This window comes from Tamandua tetradactyla, chromosome 5 (assembly GCF_023851605.1).
Source record: "Tamandua tetradactyla isolate mTamTet1 chromosome 5, mTamTet1.pri, whole genome shotgun sequence".
Lineage (NCBI taxonomy): Eukaryota > Metazoa > Chordata > Mammalia > Pilosa > Myrmecophagidae > Tamandua > Tamandua tetradactyla.
This window is the reverse complement of record NC_135331.1, coordinates 186,496,905-186,512,320: the sequence shown is the minus strand read 5'-3', so window position 1 is coordinate 186,512,320 and position 15,416 is coordinate 186,496,905.

Sequence of the window (15,416 nt, the reverse complement as noted above, 5' to 3'; positions counted from 1 at the left end):
AAAAAAAATTTTTTTAAGTTCAAGTGATTCTTCTCAGTGCAACATTACAGGTGTTAAGATTGACCTCTTGGGGTGCCTGCATTTTATTTTTTCATTATAAATATGTGTGGGAACTGGGAGGTGGGGAAAAGGAAGATAAATAATGGTGAGGTTTTATTCTCAGGGCAAGGTCACGGCCCTAGTTGTAGGGTGGGAACTTCTGATGCAGCCACTCCTGTGTACTCTTCCCCTCTCAGGTCTCGCTATACCTGAGAGACATTTCCCAGTTGCCCCTCTGTTCCCACAGTGGCTCGACTTAGGCCTCTGAAGTCCCAGAGATGTTTCCTGAGAGAAGCTAATGCTGTACACAGTCACCCAGCAGACCTCAAGCTAACTTCAGAAAGAAGCCACTTTCCAGATGGGCATTTTAGTAGGCAACCTTACGAGCTAGCCTAGACCTATTTATCATGCTCCTTTGGCCATTTCTTTCCTGCGGGTAGAGGCCAAATGCAGAGCTTGCAATCAACAACAGTCTTCTCTGAAAGTGCTGTACTTGCCCAGGAAGTCCACCATCATCAAAAGATGTTATGGTTTGTAAAAAGGACACTAGGGATAAGGATTTATTTGGCAGCCAAGAACACAAACTCAGGCTTAATCTCCATTGCTTTGAACTATAAAGAGGGAAAATTAGGCAAAGGACTCAATGAAATTCAGATAATAGGCTGAAAAGACATTAATCACACCTCATTATCTTTTTGTCTGTGGGAGAATTCTGAGTGTGTTTGCTACATGAAATACTTGTATTGTTTCAATCAAGAAATCTGGACTCAGAATGTGTGAGTGAATATGATTCCAAGTGGGATGGCGGGAGACAGGGCAGATGTCATTAAATATGGACAAGCCATAACATCCTATCAGAACATCATTTTAGGCAGAAATATGACCACAGGGTCACAGTAAATCACACTACGATACATGTTCATGATAGAATTTCACACCGTGCAGCAGGCTCTCCCCTGACATCACAGCTTCACCCTGTGCCTTCTTATTTATCTGTAGTAGGTTGAATTATGTACCCAAAGAAAGACATGCTCTTAATCCCCATCCATGTTCCTGGGGGTGTGAATTTATCTGTAAATAAGACCTTTTGAATATGTTATTTTTAGTGAAGGTGCGGACCAGCTGATGGAGGGAAGTCTTAGTCCATATGATCTGAGACCTTATGAAAGAAGAAACTGGAAACCAGAAGTCAGAAAAAGCTACAGGAAGGAGCCAAAAGCCAGAAGTCAACAGAAACTGGGAGAGTAGACACGACGAGTGGGGCCTGGCCGGGTGACAGGGGGCAGAGACTCCAGCTAGGGAACCCCAGGCTGGAATTGTGGCAAGTCAGCATCCCAGTGGTTCAGACCTTGGGGGAGAAAGTATTGCCTTGCGAACCCCTGAAACGGAAGACAATCAAAGCTTGTTTAAGCCAACTCGGTGTGTGCTGTTGGTTAGATATAGCAGCTCTAGAAAATTAAGACATCATTCCAGAATATTTACATACATAGAAATGTGGGTTTTTTCTCCTCTCAAAAATGAGATATAACATGCATATACTGCCCTGTAATTTGCCTTTTTTATTATTTTTTTGTATGCTGTATGGTGGGGGGGGGTCACATTTCATTCTTTTTCCATGTAAGTAGCCCATTATTGCAGCATCATTTATTGCATTTTTGTTTGTTTGTTTATTTGGGGAAATGCAGGGGCCAGGAATCGAACCTATGTCTCCTGCATGGCAGGTGAGAATTCTACCACTGAACTACCCTTGCACCCCTGTAATTTGCTTTTCATTCACAGTTCATTTGGGGTGTCTTTTCCTGATATATATAGCTCTAGCTCATGCTTTTTAAATGATGCATACTCGTCCACTAGATGGATGTTCCATAATTTATTTAACCAGTTCTCTTTTGATGGACAGCTAGGTTCTTTCCATTTTTTTACTATTATAAGAAATGTTACATTGAACACTGTTTTACATGCAACTTTTCTCATATGTGATTGTTTATGGAGAGTCAATTCTCAGATACAGAAATGCTGGATTAAAGGGTCTATGTATATTTTATTTTAATAAATATTGGCAAATTATTTTGCAATAAGATGGCCCTAATTTATATTTTCACCAAAAGTGTAACAAAGGATAATTTTCCACACTCTTGCTACTAAAGTTTTTATCCCTGACAGTTTCATAGGTAGGAAATGGTGTCTTATTGTCATTTTGACAATTTTTTTGTGGGGTGGTGCATGGTCTGGAAATTGAACAGGGTCTCCCACATGGAAGGCGAGCATTCTACCACTGAACCACCCGTGTGCCCCTTATTGTCATATTCACTTGCATTTCTTAAATTATGAAGGAGTTAAGCTTATTATCATTTGCTTCTAGTTTATTTGTATTTTTTTCTCTGATCTATGTCCTTTGCTCATTTTTTCATTGTGTTATCTTCTTACTGCTGATAGAAAATGAGGCCCCTATTTATCACATGCAGTTTAAATATTTTTCTAGTCTCTCTTGTGCTTTTCAAATTCATATTTCCTATTTAATTTTTGCTTTATGGAACTTTCATTTTTTATGCAAAATTGCCTTGTTTTCATTTTGAAGTCTCAGTTTTATGTCATCCTTAGAGATCTTTCTCTGTTTCATGATTATTTTTTTTAAATCTAGGGTTTTTTTCTTTCTTTTTTGTTTTTTGCACGGGTAGGCTCTGGAAATCTCTGGTTTGGCAGGCGCGAGTGCTGCCTCTGAGCCACTGTTGCACAACCACCCCCCAACAAATCTAGTTTTTTTATTATTTTAATTTTTTACGTTTAAATTTTTGCAGTCTTCAGGAAGCCATGGGCTTTTTACACACATATGTAAAATTATTGCTTCTCATCCCAAATTGAGTATAACGAAAAATAGGAATAAATCGTAAAAAACTTGGCAGCAAGCACCAGCTCTGAAAGTACTTCTTCTTAGGCTGTTGTCTTATCTGCAGAATAGTAATCAAGCTACTATTTCAGAGGGGCTTTGTGAGGTTCAAGTTAAATTTTCAAGTGAAAGAAATCTATAAACAAAAAAATCATGCTGCAGCTAACTGTAGCTAATATTTAATGTATTATTAAATTAGTATTTAAATATATTTGAATTGTATAACTGGATTAAGAGTTGCCAAGGGCATGTTAACAGGGTAGGGGCAGGCTTGGTTTGGTAGTTCGAAAAGAATCATTAACCAATTATTGTTGCCAGTGCTCTATATATCATGCTTAGAACCTGCTTAGCTTCAAGATGACAAACTGAGGAACATTTGTAGTTTGTCCTATGATGTACAACTGGGGTACAACATTTCATGTCCACAGGGGACAAATGACCAAACTGATCAAACTACAAGTTATGGAAATAGTCATCAAGACCTCAAATGGCTTTGGTCCAAATTCAACACTTCAAAGATTAGTGTATGACAGAAATAAAAGTTGAGAAAACTCATTAGGGTAGATGGAAGAGAATCTTCCAAGAGTTTCTTTAATTTAATCAAGTTCAACTGATAGATGTTTCCCTGATGTCCTCTTGTTTCATTCAGTTAAGCCAAATGCATGAACATTGGCTGTTTTATTATTTTGGAGGTGCCCACCAGCACCCCTGTAGTCTCATTGTCATTATGAACTCAGAAATCCGGAGTTCTGTAACAGAGTGAGAAGGGTGGTCTCCAGGCTCACTCTTGGAATGTGAAAACTCAGCTCAGTCCTGGGCATTTTTTAATATATTAAGTAAGGTCTCATTCGTTCCTTATCAATACTTGAGAGGAAAACAGAAGTTCTATAGTAATAAGAATAAAATTGGGTTCAATTTTTCCCTTTCTGTCTAAGCTACCCTAGAGAATGGTCTGATCACTGCAGCAGCTGGACTTCCAATTGTGTTGGCCTGAAGCAGCCCTTTTGACATCTGCATGGAGATGCTGGGGCAGTGGAGGTGGCCGGCAGCCCTGAGCAGCTCAGTGACCCCTTCTCCTGCCTTAAATTCACATCTTCTAGGGTCTCCATGGCCCCAGGGAAGAGGGACTTTTGTCCATGAAATAAGGAGGCCTTTCTCCTTCCCTCCCCATGCACTGCCACTCCCTTTGCCCCACCTGTTTTTGCTACCACAGGGAACTGCCTGGCTCCTCCTTTTCTTCTGGGAGGGGAGAAATGTCAACTCCAAAATGACATATTTGTCCAGCATCATTTCTCCAAAGAACTCAAAATATATATTTTAAAAATTCCTTGTTTGAATAGCTCTTGGAAAGGTAGGTGACAAAAATTCAAAGACTATCTAGGCATTTGCTGGGAGTGAGAGAAAAGTTATGGCGCTAATTTGAGATATTTGATTAGTTTTTCCTATCTTATATCCTAGCTACAAAATTCCTGTGAAAGTGCAGTCTATGTGTTCCTGCACCTCATATCACTGAGAATACTTATTAAAAATTAAAAATTGGGGTACTAAAGATAAAGAAAGCAGGAAATATAAGCTCCTAGGTAGCATATTTCTCCACAGTGTTTCTTAAGGGCAAAGGGAAGACGTGGTGGTGCTCCCTCTCCTTGGAAATAACGTACAAAAAAGTCAAAACTAATAACAACTCCATGAGCTATAAAGAATGATTTTAAAAACAGGTTGAAATGTATATGTAGAAGGCACTAGTTCTTGATCGCTGAAATGAAGGACAGGGAAGGTTGTGGGCTGGTTGAGATATAAAATCCTTGGGAATTTTTAAGCTCAGCTGGTGGAGCCATAGATATAACTGCTAGTTCTTTCCATTAGTCACATTAGAGTGCTTAGTACAGCATATCATCAAGGAAGCTATGCCTGCTGGTTAGTTCTGCATGTAAATACACCATGTTCTAGTCTATCCTAGGACTACAAATGAAGTTGATTTCATTTTTGGTTATTTTAATGAAATGCTGAATTTCAGTTCATGATCCTTGGCATTATCCCAAATGCTAATACAAATATGTAGGAAAGAGGTACTTATCTAAGTATTTACATTCAGCTCCTAAATATAAAACAGCATCTGAGAAAAACTCCCGTTGACATTCTGGGATGGATTTGTTTATCACTGTATCTGCGTAATAGTCAACAAATGTCCTTAGGAAGAATTATCCACACTTTGAGAGATTAAAGTACACCTTTCTTAAGACGTACGTTAGTTCCACCAAGCCAAACAATCAGAATAGGTTTAGATGCCTTGTAAGCAACCCATGCAAAGATGCTAGATGAAGCTAGTACATGCAAGAAAGACAAGCTTAGAAATAGAGCTAGAGGGAAAGTCTTTTACAAATAAATGAATAGTGACTTCTGTGATTCTAAGCAAGTGATTCAATCTTTCTAGGTCTCAGGGTCTAAGAATCCTTCCAGCTTTATCAGTCTGTGCTTTATAAACCCCCCAAATTGAAATTTTCAATCCCAAAATTATTATAGAGCCCAGAGTATGAGCCAGTCATGTCCTAGAGCTATGGTGGGGGTGCCGGTAAAAATACCAAACTCTTTGATATGGCTCTCCCTTCCAGAGATTATGCACCAGACAAGATTTATACATGAGCAATAATAAAGAAAAATGCAGGTTCAGGGCCCAAATGATGTTAGGGAGAGTAATTGCAGAGAGAGTGGTTTGGCAAGAAACATAAAAATATGTGATTCTCTAAGGGTAGATTAGATTTAAATTTTTAAAGGTTAAATACAACATATTCTTTCCCCTTTGATTTCTTCTCTCCACTTTGGCAAATCCTCTTTCCTAGCAACCTTCCCACTGAGACTAATTTGCATGATCCTCTCCATTCTCTGAATGCTTCCTGGAGCTTCTTTTTCCAGTTACTTTTTTCCTTTGTATTACCCCTTCAAGACAAACCATAGGGCAGAGCTACACATACCATGTATTTATCAAATGCTTGTTGATGATGATGGTGAAAACTCAGATTCCAAGGTGACTACATAATTTGAAAGACTAAACCACCTTGAGTAATTATTTAAAAGAGAGAGCCACACACATAGGTAAAACAGTGAGCTTCTAGCTGGTGGAGAAAATGAGATGGTCATCATTAAGTGCCAGCATGGATTCAGGACTAGAATGCCAAAATTCCTTTAGTTAGCAAAGTTGACAAACGGATAGGATATTGAACTGCTGTAGTCCAAAGGTCTCTGTGCTGGAAGAAAAGATTGAATTTTACAGAGATAAATATGAAGTCTAATATTGTAGAGCAAAAAACAAAATGCAAGATGGATGATTTATAGTGTGGCAGGTTTAATGACTTAGAATTTTAGTTGATAGTTGATCCTAACCATCATAAATGTGATGTGGCTTCTAAATAAGGCACCATGTCTAGATAGCATGTGAACAAAAAAGTCAGTAGTCCTAGTCTACTCTACTCTGGTCTGCTCAGACTACATTTAAAATATTTCACCCTCTGAGCAGTATATTTAAAAAAAAGAGAGAGAGACAAATCAAGCTGCATTTGGTGGCGTTTGACCAGGATGATGGAAGAAACTGAAGATAATTAGATTATGAAAAGAAAGTCTCCAAGAGTGAGGGAAGGAGTAAAGGGGAGGCATGCACATTATAGTCGCTTTCAAATATATATGTTGTCTTTGGATCCAAGAAATAAAAGAAGGCCAAGTAGATAAAAATGACAAGTACCATGAGAATGCTTGAAGAAAAATGTTTAAAAGATAAGCTGGGTTGCTTTGTGTAAGTAAGGAGTTCTTTTCTTGGAAAGGATTTGGACTTCACTGTGTATTGGAATCAATGATCTTTATGGCAGTACCTGCTGGGAGAAATTCTCCATGGACCTCTCATGTTTTGCATACTTTGCTAGCAGAGCTACTGACTGCCTTTGTTCAGAACTATCTTTTCAAGTTTGTTTGTACAAAAAGTAGCCTTGGAAGATAGAGATAATGTCTCTCTTCTGAGCAAGGGGGAGCTATGTTTACTGTCTGGTGTAATAGAGATAGTGTCTCCCTTTATGGCAAAGGGCAGGCAAGGTCACCATCCATTATGAAAGATTCGGGCTCCTTAAGCTCAGGGTTCCTCTCTTCTGACTCAGGTGTCTCCTGACTCTCTTTGCATAGCATTGTAAAAATTGGGGCACAGAGAACCAGAGCAAATGCTGATACTCTGGCTACTACTATTTCTATTTGTAATAAATGGTCCTCCATCTTGGGTCTTCTGTCAGCATCCAAGAAACTGAGCAGCTAACTTGTTAGGAGGAAAGTCGGGTAAATTTGGAAAGTCTTCACAGTTCTTGACAGTCCCTTGTGATACCATGATTCTGTGATATTTTTTAAAGCCTGAAGAAAATGCTTTCATGTAAACAAGCTATTGTAATGGTGTGAATTCCAGCATCTAGTAGTATGGTGGAGGGTGAGCTGAGAGCAGGAAGGAGTCTGAAGAGACTATTGGGACAAATTTCACGGACAACTGTCTGTCCAGCTTCTGTTATGGCCAGTTCTGGGGCACTGGAAGATCTTTAGTGCTTCCCTGATGAGGTTAGAAATACAGTCACTTCCCAGGGAAATTGTGTTTCAGACTTCTACTGAGCAAGGATATTTTGTTTCAGAAATAGGGCATAACCTGCACTGTATTTGAAGCCATACAATAATTGGTTATGTATTATGAAGTTCCTTTTACTTTATATTATGTTGTCCCCAAAATACATGAAGTTTTGTGCTAATATCTGGCAAACACGTGACCTATTAATCTGACCATCAGCACGGGACTACATTTGTTTTCCATGAGACTTTCCCATTAGTGTGATTGAAATAGTGAAACTGTAGTGTAAGTTATTTTTAAACTTATCGATTCCTTTTGGGAATAGTGATTAAAGAGTGATTTATTTCTCGGAAATTCCAGCAACTTTAGCAAGACTGATGCCTATTTATTTTTATGGTGTATCAAGTTAAAAAATGTGAAATAGCACAGGAACCTGAGAATTCATGTGTGTGTTGACTTATGTGTAACATACGTACATGTTGAAGTAGAATTTTTTGTCTGGATTCTGCAGGAGTTCATTGGATGAGAGGAAGTGGATGTCAAACCCACCCAGTCATCCCCCATCTCACATGAGGGGGTTTATGACTAATGTTTCGGATCCAAGCTTCCTCTCCAACAAGAAGATGCAGGTGCTGTAACACCCAGCTGGAATGAGAGCAAGGAATACCTGAATCTCCCTGTGGAGAAGTTGAGAGCTGGAGACCATGTGTTTCAAACTGGAGGGTCTGGCATAAGAATGCCTCTGATCTGTGATGACCATCAACTAAACCTACAACAAAGATTCTGAAAAACGAAAGAGAATAAAGGTTCCTTGTAAGTTATTTGAAATACCTGTTGGGGTGGTGTTTTAGTTTCCTAAGCTGCTCAAGCAAGTATCACGAGGTGGTTCAGCTTAAATGATGGAAATTTATTCCCTCACAGTTTTGAGGCCAGGAAAATGCCCTAATCGATGCATCATCAAGGCAATGCTTTCTCCCTGAAGACTAGGGCTGGCTGCTGGTGATCCTTGGTTCCTCCATCACATGGCAAGGCCCAAGGCAGCACTCCTGGTCTCTTCCTTCTCTTCTGGGTTCCGTTTCAGCTTCTTACTTCCTGTGACTTTCTCTCTGTGTTTGAATTTCATTCTTTTATAAAGGATTCCAGTAATAAGATTGTATTAGTTAGGGTTCTCTAGAGAAACAGAATCAACAGGGAACACTCCAAATATAAAATTTATAAAAGTGTCTCACGTGACCATGGGAAAGCAGAGTCCAAAATCCACAGGGCAGGCTGTGAAGCTGACGATTCCAATGGAGGGTCTGGATGAACTCTACTGGAGAGACTTGCAGGCCGAAGTAGGAAGAGAGCCTGTCTCTTATGAATCCTCCTTAAAAGGCTTCCAGTGATTAGATTGAGCATCACTCATTTCAGAAGACACTCCCCTTGGCTGATTACAAATGGAATCAGCTGTGGATACAACTGATGTGATCATGATCTAATCCTATGAAATGTCCTCATTGCAACACTCAGGCCAGCACTTGCTCAACCAGACAAACAGGTACCACCACTTGGCCAAGTTGACATATGAAGCTGACCATGACAAGGATTAAGATCCATCCTGGTTGAGGTGGGTCACACCTTCTGAAGTGACCTCATCAAAACGTCATACTTATAATGGGTCCATATGCACCAGAATGGATTAAATTTAAGAACATGTTCTTCTGGTACATACAGTTTCAAACTACTACAGGTGGGAAATTTCTCTTCATTGTTTACAAAAGAAATATATTCTGAGAATGGAGTATAACAAAAGCTCTTCTACTCCACTCTAGATTTTTTTCCCTCATATTTCAGGAATAATATGAGGAAAATGGAAACTGTTATCATGTGTTCAGTTGGAAGGCTTGTCACTGGAGAAAGGAATGTCTTCAAGAAAAAAAAGAGCTGCTTATGTCATGGAAGAAAAACATCATAGTCATTGGAAACTAAGCAGTATGGAGGTGATGTGCTAAAAGCAGGAAAGCATACCTACTTACATGCCCAAACTGATCAGTGGAAGGCATAATGGGCTGGTTCCTTCCAAAGGTCTTATAAAGTGAAGATAGGCTGAGTTCAGATCAGGCGGATGCCTCCAAAGGTCTTCTCCTCTGAACCAAGTATTGTGCCCAGTTTATAAAGAAGAACCCAGCTTCTCTGGTTCTGACGAACTTGGCCTCTGTATTTTTTCAAGACCCTATGTTTGCCTGGCTTCCCTTCTCATTAGATAAATCAACATAAATTTCCATTTCTCCTCCTCTGTTCTCTGACTCCTGGATTCAGCCTTCATTATTTTCCTATTAGTTTCTCAGTTCAGATTAGCCACTCAAACCTATTCCCAATTTCTACAGCATTACCTCTTATCCCTCACTCTCTCTTCCCCCATCTGCACCCCTGGCCCCCACCACAGTCACAGCATCTTTGTCTAATAATTGGCAAGATCACCCATCTGCTGCTGAAGAGCATGTGCCCCAACACTCCAGCAGTGCTTTGGCATGGCCCCCCATTAGTATCAGTCACTACGGGCACTCAGCCTGGACCTAATCTTTCAAATTCTAGTCTTAATTTATGATGGCTTTGTAGAATTAATTAAAATATTTGTTTTGAATTAGGAATTGGATTACGGGTAGAAGAAATTGTTTCCTTTCTGGATAAAATATAGTTTTACTTCTGGATGAAGTATGTCAAATATATGTTCTTTAGAAATCAGTACTCAGACCCACCCAACTCTCTCCTTCATTAAGTGTCACAGAATGGGAAATCCAGTGAAACTGACAAGTTGGCAAATTAAAGTAAATTCTTCTTAGGAAATGAAAGTCTGTGTTTAAGGAGAAATATCATGAGAAAAAAACTCATAAAAGTATGTAAATTGGTAGAAATGTGTCAAATATGTTTCAGTGTGAGCAATTGTAACGTAGTGAGTTTTAGAGTGGAAAAATCCAAAGTTCACTTAAGATAACTACCCCTGAGTTATCAAAGAAACTCTGAGCTAACAAATGGCATAGTCATTGCAGACTGTTCCAAACACGCTGCCATGATCAAAAAAGGTTTAACGACATAGCTTACTATAAATTAAATATAGAAATTGCTACCCCTATACTATCCTTTCCTTTTCTAAAATCTGTGAATTCAGATATATGATATCATTTTTTAAACATTTTTTGCTTTAGTCTCACATAAGTTAAAATTTAAAATATTAATTACCATCTATTTTTCAACACCCTGCAGTATTGAAATTCCTTTGTTCTTCCTCATGCAAAAACATTTTAAATTTGTACATTTAGTCCCTATCATTGTACACTCTAGGCATTCCTAGATTATACCATCTTAGTCTTTATCGTATCTTTCCTTCTGATTTCGTTTTGATTGACTCATCTGAGAAAAGACATGATCAATCTAGAGAAGACTCAGAGGAAGATTTTTAAAAATTCAATTTACAGGAGGGAATTTCCACACTAAGAGAAAATTAAAATAATTAAAATAAATGGATATCAACTTCAAAAATATAGTTTTCCTGACAACTTACAGAAAACATTTTTCAAAGATGACAAAATAGCTGTCTTAAACCAGCCAACATCTTTATATTTAATAATACCCTGTGAGAGACATGCTCATTAAAACCAGAAAAAAATAAAGATATTTACTCTAAGCATTGTAATTTTTTCTGTATTCTAGAAGTTGTAACCTATGCAATGAGAGGAAATCATTATAAAAGTCATAATTTTGAAATGGAGACTAGATTTTATTATCTTACTAATTCCTTATTGATAACTAATTATTGTTTTACCAACTACTTTCACCCACTCAAGAAGTTGAACATTTTTGGAGAAAAGTATACAGTAATAATGACTGATCTCAACTTAAATTCTTGGTCAGTAATCTCAACTAACAAGAATCTCAGTTACTTGATCAGTAATCTCAAGTAGTAGTTTAATGCTGCCCTAAAAGTGTACCATATTTACTTTATTCACTTTCCTACTTTTCTAGATAATTATTTCATACTTTTTGCTCATCCTTAAACTTATCCATACTCACTATTAGACTACTCCTTCACTGAACTGAAGCAATCAAAAGAGAATCAACATGAGGTTCCATTATCACAACTTTATCCACCTGCATGCCATATATAACTGCTTACCCCTTCTTTTATTCTGTCGTTATTGATGAACTGGACATGTTCCTAGTGAAAATCAGTCATACCACTTAGGCATTGGATCCCATCTATTTTTACCTATTCTAAATATTGCTTCAGAAATTCTCTCCTTCCCTCTTTACCGAATTATTCTAATTAGTATAGATACATGACATTCTTTTCCCTATTAAACGATTCTCTTGATTAGAAGTCTCAGTGTTGTAAAGATGTTAATTCTTTTGATCTAAACATTCAATAGCATTTTGTGTGTGTGTATATATAAAATAATAAGCGCCTTCTGAATTTTTATGCAACTGCATAGGACTAAGAGTAACTAGAAGAAGAACAGAGTTGGAGAAATTATATCACCACTAGATATTAAGATTTATTATAAAGTGTCAAATAGAGTGATCTTCAACCAGAAGAGAGATGGAAGAATTACATTGCCAGGTATTACAACTTGTAATAATTTACAGAAACTATGAAGGTATGATATTTGTGGAAGAATTGAGAAATGGACTAAGGGAACAGAACAGAAAATCCAGAAATATACCCATATATATATATATATATATATATATATATATATATATATATAGTCATATTTTTTTGACAAACATAACACTGCAGCACAGTGCATAAAAAATGATTTTTCAGTAAATGGTGCTAGATTGTCTAGGTCTTCATATGAAAAATAAAACCTGATTCCTACCTCACATCATGCACAAATTCTCTTCCAGATGGATTGTACTCTTTCCCATATCAGTTAATGGACAGTATATCCTTACAGTTTCTCAGACCAAAAATCTTGGGGATATCCTGATTCCTTTTTTTCTCTCCCATTTCACATTACATCCATCAAAAAGTTCTTTTAGCAACTTCTTAAAGTATATCTGGCATTCAGCCAATTATCATTGCTTTAAAGATACATTGTGACCCAAGTTATTATGCTGTCTTGCCTGGATTATTATAATCATCTCCTGTCTTAGTTTGGGTTACTCCAAAAACTGACCCTGAGAAGGTAATTCCAGGAAGCATGGTGTGGGAGTGGGGGCATGAAAAAGGGAAGTCAGTGAAGCAAGCATTAATGAATGAGATCTTGCTGTGGGACACTGGAGCTAGTCCTGCTGGGAACTCTCTGAGACACCGTGTAGAATTGCCCCAGTGAGGAAAACAGGAGTCTTCATCCACTAACTCCCTTTCGCGCTGGTTGAGTGTCAGTTCTAGACATCACTTCCTGTCACTTCTGCTCTCATGGTTCTTTTCAGGCAGAGGGACTCGGAGCACTGGTTATACATTGGGACTGTTTACAGGTGCCCTCTGGGGTGAGCCAGGGGATATGGATGGGGGAAGAAGGACAGCTTCTGCTCTAACTTCCTGACTTGTCTTCTTACTTCCACTTCTGCCAGAATAAACAATTAAGGCACTTCAAGTCCCATTTTTGCTCAAAGTGGTCCATTGTCTCCCCAATTTACTCCAAGTGAAAACTACAAAGTTTTTTATTCCTCCATGATTTTAAAATCTCATTTACTTCTGTTCTCTTCCTAACTTACTTCCATTTCTTTATCTGAAATTCACTTTTCCTACTCTATAGAAGTTTTAACACCCACCCTCCTAATTTCATGTCTCTTCTTTGCTTAATTGTTTTTCCTTTGTCTTCAGCATTAACTACCCTAATTTATGTTATTTTTGTAAAATTTTGTTTATTATCCTTCTTCTGCTGGAAACTTAACCTCCATAATCTTTTTTTTTTTTCTTCGTTACTGTATGCCCAGTGCTCAGAGGGTTGGCCTGATGCATAGTAGATGCTGAATAAATATTTGTCATTGAGTGGATAAATCATAATTTGTAGAAAGTATGAATTGCTTTATGGAAAGCCCAAGAAAATCACCCAGATAATTAATGAAACTATATAACTATAATAAGCAATTGCAAATCATAATAAACATATAAAATGTAATTAAAATTTAATAATCTAGTGTGAAAAATCTAGTAATATTTTATCAAGAAATGTGTGAGTCCTCTGTTAAGAGAACCATGAATATCTGTTGAGGTGCTAAAGAAAGTTTTGCTATATGGAGAGATGTACCTTATTTCAAGGAAGACAGAATATGGTAGACACGTTAATTTTTCCCACATTAAGTTTTATGTTTATACAAATTTCAATATTAAAAAAGTTTAAATAGTTTAAGTTTTATTTAGAAAAAGCAAAAGACAAACAGCCAAGAATATTTGGGGACAAAAAATAAAAATAGTAGCCGAACAGGAAGTTGCTTTATTAGGCATTAAAATTCATACAAAAAATTGGTATGTAAAAAATCTACATAAGTAGAAAACATTTGCAATTGAATAATAGGAAGGAGGGGTTCTTCTGACTGTCTTAATTATGCAGTTCCACTTTTAACTGTCTGAATCCCCAGTGTCACTTAATACCTGTTAATTGCTGTTATTTTTGCTTTTGTCTCTTTTGCTTTGACAAGCAAAATCCAGTCATCTCATTAATATCTCAGCTTTTATTAGGACCCCAAATATGTTTTTTTTTTTTTGGGTTTGAGCTGCATTTCTTTTTTTTTTTTTTTTTTTTTTTTTATTAATTAAAAAAAGAATTAACAAAACAATTAGAAATCATTCCAATCTACATGTACAATCAGTAATTCTTAATAACATCACATAGTTGCATATTCATCATTTCTTAGTACATTTGCATCAATTTAGAAAAAGAAATAAAAAGACAACAGAATAAGAATTAAAACAATAATAGAAAGAAAAAAAACAAAAAAAACAAAAACAAAAAACCTATACCTCACATGCAGCTTCATTCAGTGTTTTAATATAATTGCATTACAATTGGGTAGTATTGTGCTGTCCATTTCTGAGTTTTTATATCCAGTCCCGTTGTACAGTCTGTATCCCTTCATCTCCAATTATCCCTTCTCTTTTTTTTTTTTTTTAATTAACGGAAAAAAAGAAATTAACCCAACATTTAGAGATCATACCATTCTACACATGCAATCATTAATTCTTAACATCATCACATAGATGCATGATCATCATTTCTTAGTACATTTGCATTGGTTTAGAAGAACTAGCAACATAACCGAAAAAGATATAGAATGTTAATATAGAGAAAAAAATAAAAGTAATAATAGTAAAATCAAAACAAAACAAAACAAAACAAAACAAAAACCTATAGCTCAGATGCAGCTTCATTCAGTGTTTTAACATGATTACTTTACAATTAGGTATTATTGTGCTGTCCATTTTTGAGTTTTTGTATCTAGTCCTGTTGCACAGTCTGTATCCCTTCAGCTTCAATTACCCATTGTCTTACCCTGTTTCTAACTCCTGCTGAACTCTGTTACCAATGACATATTTCAAGTTTATTCTCGAATGTCCGTTCACATCAGTGGGACCATACAGTATTTGTCCTTTAGTTTTTGGCTGGATTCACTCAGCATAATATTCTCTAGGTCCATCCATGTTATTATATGGTTCATAAGTTTATCTTGTCTTAAAGCTGAATCCATTCTGCCATTCTATGTCTTTTGATTGGGAAATTCAGTCCATTAACTTTTAGTGTTATTACTGTTTGGATAATATTTTCCTCTACCATTTTGGCTTTTGTATTATATATATCATATCTGATTTTCCTTCTTTCTACACTTTACTCCATACCTCTCTCTTCTGTCTTTTCGTATCTGACTCTAGTGCTCCCTTTAGTATTTCTTGCAGAGCTGGTCTCTTGGTCACAAATTCTC